This window comes from Primulina huaijiensis, unplaced genomic scaffold, assembly GCF_012295235.1.
Source record: "Primulina huaijiensis isolate GDHJ02 unplaced genomic scaffold, ASM1229523v2 scaffold15143, whole genome shotgun sequence".
In the NCBI taxonomy this organism is placed as follows: domain Eukaryota; kingdom Viridiplantae; phylum Streptophyta; class Magnoliopsida; order Lamiales; family Gesneriaceae; genus Primulina; species Primulina huaijiensis.
This window is the reverse complement of record NW_027343075.1, coordinates 589-6318: the sequence shown is the minus strand read 5'-3', so window position 1 is coordinate 6318 and position 5730 is coordinate 589. Positions and strand designations below refer to the sequence as shown.

General features: G+C 35.7%; 1 pseudogene; it reads left to right on the top strand.

Moving 5' to 3' along the window:
- The first annotated feature begins 756 nt into the window (after window positions 1-756).
- LOC140965843 (putative late blight resistance protein homolog R1B-23) lies at window positions 757-3114 on the top strand (annotated as a pseudogene).
- The last annotated feature ends 2616 nt before the right edge of the window (window positions 3115-5730 follow it).

The window sequence follows — 5730 nt, the reverse complement described above, 5'->3', positions numbered from 1 at the left end:
ACAATAAAAAGTAATACTCTTAGCATAAAAAGTAATACTCTTTCACGGATGACCCAAATAAGAGATCCGTTTCACAAAATACGACCCGTGAGATCGTCTCACACAAATTTATTCTGCCTAACATAAATAATTAAATCAGTAAAAATATCATTATCTTTTCTTAGAATAACGATGAATTATAGTGATACCGTGCGACCCGTTATTTCCTCGTCCTAAATGATTAACTAAAATCAAGGGTTTGTCAAATACCACACTTGTTTCCCACATGCTAAAAAAATGATTAATTAAATAAGGTCAGTCAACTATGTTTTAAATCCTTATTTTTTATTTGCTAATAAACTAATCAACATCAAAACCAAGTAGTACCTATATTGTTTAAATAAATAACACATTATCCAGCTCTTGCTCCCAATGACTAATAAAGTAAATTGAGCAAAAAATAGTACATTCTGATTAAGTGTATCATGTGAGTATTTGACTAACGATTACCGATATTTTCTAAAATTAACATGTTATACATGATTTATCAAATATGATTTACAGATTATTGCATTAAGTCAGACGTTCACCTAATGTCATTACGGGTTCTCAGTTCCCACATAAAAATTAATAATTAAGTAGAACATTATTTAAATATTAACATTTTAGCCATATGTTGTTCCCACATGCTAAATGATTAGTTAAGTGAATTAATTAAGCAATACAAATACATGACTACGTCTCTCTCATTTGTAAGCCCTCCAACTTTGTCTTCCCATGGCTGTTTACGCCGCGCTTCTTTCCCTTACTCGATCACTACACCAGATTCTGAATCTTGAAAAGTACAACGATCCTGATGATCTTCACAAAGGAAAAATTGTTTCCCTCTACGAAAAGGTTTGTTTCATCCTCATTTTCCTTGAGGATTATTCCGACAAGCTGTATAGCGTTGTGGGAGATGAAATCAGAAGAGCTGCATATGAAGCTCAAGATTTCATTGATTCGTATCTGTGTTCGATATCAGCGAATATCGATGAATGGAGTTCGTCGGAGAAGATGGCATTGGATCAAGATTTAAACATGGCGGTTGAAAGGGTTGGTTTTATATGGGAAGAGGTGATGAAGATGAAGAACATCGACAGTGAGGATGATATTCTTCGTTCCAGAACTCATTCTTCTCCTGTGGATGATTCATCCACGGTTCAACTCACTGTCGGAGAAATGGTTGTGGGATTTGATGATGACTTGAAGTCGATCAAAGAAAAGTTATACGATGGTCCAACTAACCTCCAAATTGTCCCAATTGTCGGGATGGGAGGGACAGGGAAGACGACTCTAGCTAGAAGAGCTTACGAGGATCCACTTCTTGCTCAGGATCATTTTGACGTCTGCGCTTGGATTACAGTTTCTGCAGAGCATAATAAAAGAGAGATCTTTTCAGGGCTTCTTCGATCCTTCAAGAAACCACCTACGCATCACAACGAACAATCTGATGTGAGCACTGCCCAATTGGAAAAAATAGTTTACCAATATATCACAGGTAGGCGATATCTCATTGTGATTGATGATATATGGACTACCAAGGCTTGGGATGATTTGAAAAAAATCTTTCCAAATGATGACAATGGAAGTCGAATTTTGCTGACTACGAGGCTATCAGATATTGCTGTTTATGCAGGATATTCTAGTACTCTGATCCACCAAATGAAGTTTTTGAATGAAAATCAAAGTTGGGAACTACTTCAAAAAAGGATCTTTGGACAAGAATCTTGTCCTCCTCAGTTGGTAGGAATTGGGAGGAAGATTGCAAGAAATTGTGGGGGACTTCCTCTGACCATCGTGGTGGTTGCCGGATTACTCAAGTCTCCTGGAAACATGACAAAAGAAGAATTGTGGGAAAATATTTCGGAAAATATAAGTTCAAAGGAATCCACAATTGAGATGCAATGCTCAAAGATTCTATGTTTGAGTTATGATCGGTTACCTCTTCGACTAAAGCCATGTTTTCTCTACATTGCGGCATTTCCAGAAGATTCTCAGATTGATGTTTCTAAGCTAATAAAATTGTGGGTGGCAGAGGGGTTTCTTAAACCAATTGATCGCTCTAAGTGCTTGGAAGATGTGGGAGAACGTTATTTGGAGGATCTTGTGAACAGAAGTCTGCTCTTAGTGAGCAAAAAAAGACCAGATGGAAAACTCGAATCAGTTGGATCGAATCCATGACTTGTTGAGGGAGATTTGCATAACAAAAGCTGAAGAAGAGAGGTTTTTTTGTCATGTCTCATCTCAAAGGAATGCCCTAAATGTATTCTCAGAAAATCGACATCGTCGCCTCGGAATTCATAGCACTCATAATTCTCAGGAGTGGCTGATACCAGATTCAAGCATACGTTCAGTTCTATTTTTCACCGAGATGCGTATTAAGTCAAGTTTATCTATAAGTTGTAGGCGCCTCAGTATCTTGGATGCACCGGAAACAACTTGGCCGAATTTCTCTGATGCGATCTCAATGTTCGTCAACTTAAGGTACATCGCCTTTGCCTTAAACGATATATCATGCCCCCATGGATTTCCTGCCTCAATATCCAAACTTCCCAATCTTCAGACTTTAATTGGTAACAGAACTGAACATGGATTCATAGAAAGTCTATTGAAAGTACCCTATGAAGTTTGGACGATGCCGAAGTTGAGGCATCTCATCATGAATGTCCCTTTTGATTTGTTGTATCCCTCTAACATAGGTTTTCTTCTCGAAAGCGGTCTTGAAACACTTGAGAAAGTGGGCAATTTTAAATTTACTGAAAAGGCCGTTAAAATACTTGTGAACTTAAAGAAATTGAAAGTTATTTTTTAGTTTGATCAGTCTGATAATGCGGATGATTTCAACGTCGACTATCTTTTCCGTCTGGAAAAACTTGAAGAGTTACAAGTCTTTGTGTCTGACTTGCCCGATCCTTCAATGACATGGAACTGTAAATTTCCAATCAACCTTCGCAAGTTAACACTACTAAGAGTTCCTTTTCATTGGGAAAATATGACCATTATTGGGTCACTCCCAAATCTTCAAGTACTCCAGATGTTAGATATTAAAGTCTTTGAATTTTCCGAATGGTTGCCCGTGGAAGGCCAATTTCTTCAACTCAAGTACTTTGGTTCTTCATTAGATGGTTTGGTGAAATGGGAAGCGGAAAAGGAGCACTTCCCANTAGTGGGATGGGGCAAAGCACTTCGCTGAGTGGGCTTTACCTGTTTTTGTTTTTATTGTTTGAAATCAAAATAATCCATTTCGATTTATCATCCTTTTTCTATACGTGGTTTTTCTCTCATTTAATTTTTACGGTAGGCAGGAGCTGATGCAATTTTGCCGATATACAATAATGTTTAAATTATTTTAAAAGAGATTTAAGTGTTCTATATTTACTCATTTGTTGATATGTCATTCTACAACGATGAACTTAAAAAGATTTTACATTTTTTTTTGAAAATTTATAACGTAGAAACTCTAAAGTTAAATATGTTTGTCCTAGGACAATTCTGAAATGGTGACCTTAAAAGATGTTTTTTAAAGAGCGTTTAAATGTGAACAACATAAGCACATGAAAAAAACTCATGTCGTAAGAGTACTATGATTGAAATACATTTGAAAACTATCTATTATTTACACAAATGTACTCTAGCCATAAATTAGAACATTCAAAAAAAATGATGGAGATATTTTGTCTTTACATAAACGATATTAATTTTCTCATTTATGGCTAGATTTCGTTGTCATGGACCAGTTATTTTTTTTTCTTCTTTTGTTAATTTATGAATTAATGTTACATGAAAATTATGTAAATATACAATTTCAATTTTTGCAGTTTACAACAATTTATAATCGAACACTTTTTAATTTAAAACATCTAGATACAACCATAATTAAGTTCAAAAACACATAAAAATACAACAAGGCAGAAGGCGTGACAACATCTGAAACCCTCCATCGGAACACTTCGGCTCCTCCAACACATGTGCCGCCACACCGACCGCCTTTATAACCTGCTGCCCATCTGGTGGCAATACCCGAACCCCGCTAGCTGGTTGAATCCGCCAAATTTGGTGCACTCATGTTTTTATGAGTATATTTTACTGTGTATTGTTTTCTTCTGTTCAATGTGCTTTATGAATAAATTATATGTTATTTTTAATTTAAAAATACAAATACAGAGAATTAACTAAAATATTGTAGCGATCAAATTTAGTGAGCCAACGTGCCTCTTTCTTTCTTTCTTTCTTTTTTTTTTTTTTTTTTAAAGCAAACCAATTTCATTAGATCTTCGGTAAATCCTTGGCTACAAAACAACGGAATCACATTTGAAAACACAAAAAGTCTACGATTCTGTAAACTGTATCGCGTCATTTCATTTGTCACTTGGTTTGCATTCCTTCTAAAATGTTGGAACTTTACCTCCTGGATTCCGGATCATATAGACTTCGTATTTGCTCAGCTATTGGATCATCAGGAGAGAACATAGATTGTTCAGTGATGTCTTGAACCACCAGGAGAGCATCTGTCTCGATTATCAATTTCGACCACCCCGAGTTGATAGCCCTCTTCAATCCTTCCTTTACCGCGATCATTTCTGCCGTCTTGGATAGTAGATCTCCATGAATAATCAATCCTTCCAAAAAAATCAAAATCCCATTGTTGTCACGGTCCACAATACCCAAACCGAAATGGTTCGATGATCTAATGACAGCTGCACCGTGATTTAACTTTTAGGACTCCAAAAGAAGGTGGTTGCTAGAATGTATAACTTCACTTTTAGATTTCTATCTCAAGAAAATTAAGAATCCATGTAAGTCATCTTTTTATAAAAAGAATAATCGTATTAATGATATTTTGATTTTATATTATTTTTGGAGAATTTATTTTATGTTTTTATCTATACATATTTGCACAAATTTTTGTAGACGCATATGTGTTCAATGCAAGTGCACCAAATTGGGTAAAAACGTAAAATTTCCAACTTCTTAACATAAAGCGACTATGAATCTTTAATTTAATTGTTAGTTCTAATCTCCTAAAAAAATATGACACTAAAAACAAAGTATTAGTATATGAACGAAAGATGATCTCCAAAACACCTCAAAAATGTAAACTGAAATTATGAATCGAAGATTACAAAAGTTCACCGCCAATGTCCTATTTATAACAAATGAGAAGTAAAGAAGAAAACGTTATTAAATCAAATAAAAGCGTGTAAACTCATTCTAATACTCCCCTCAAGATGGAGAATGAATATTGTGAATAACCATCTTGGACAAGAGTTCCCAAAACTGTGCAGGGAGAAGGGACTTTGTAAACAAATCAGCGAGTTGTAAACTTGAGGCCACATATGATACTTTGATAATCCCAGCCTGCAACTTCTCTCGTACCACATGGCAATCTATCTCAATGTATTTAGTGCGCTCATGAAACACATGATTAGAAGCAATATGCAAGGCTGCCTGGTTATTGCAAAATAAGGGTACTGGAATATTATAGCACACTTGAAAATCCTTAAGCAATGAAAGCAACCAGACCACTTCACATGTTGCATTCGTCATTGATCAATACTCCGCTTCAGAAGATGACCTGGAAACAGTATGTTGTTTCTTGGATTTCCAAGATATAAGTGACTCTCCCAGAAGAACACAAAAGCCAGAGATTGATCGTCTTGTATCTGGACAGGCTGTCCAGTCAGAATCAAAGAATAAACTCAGCTTGAC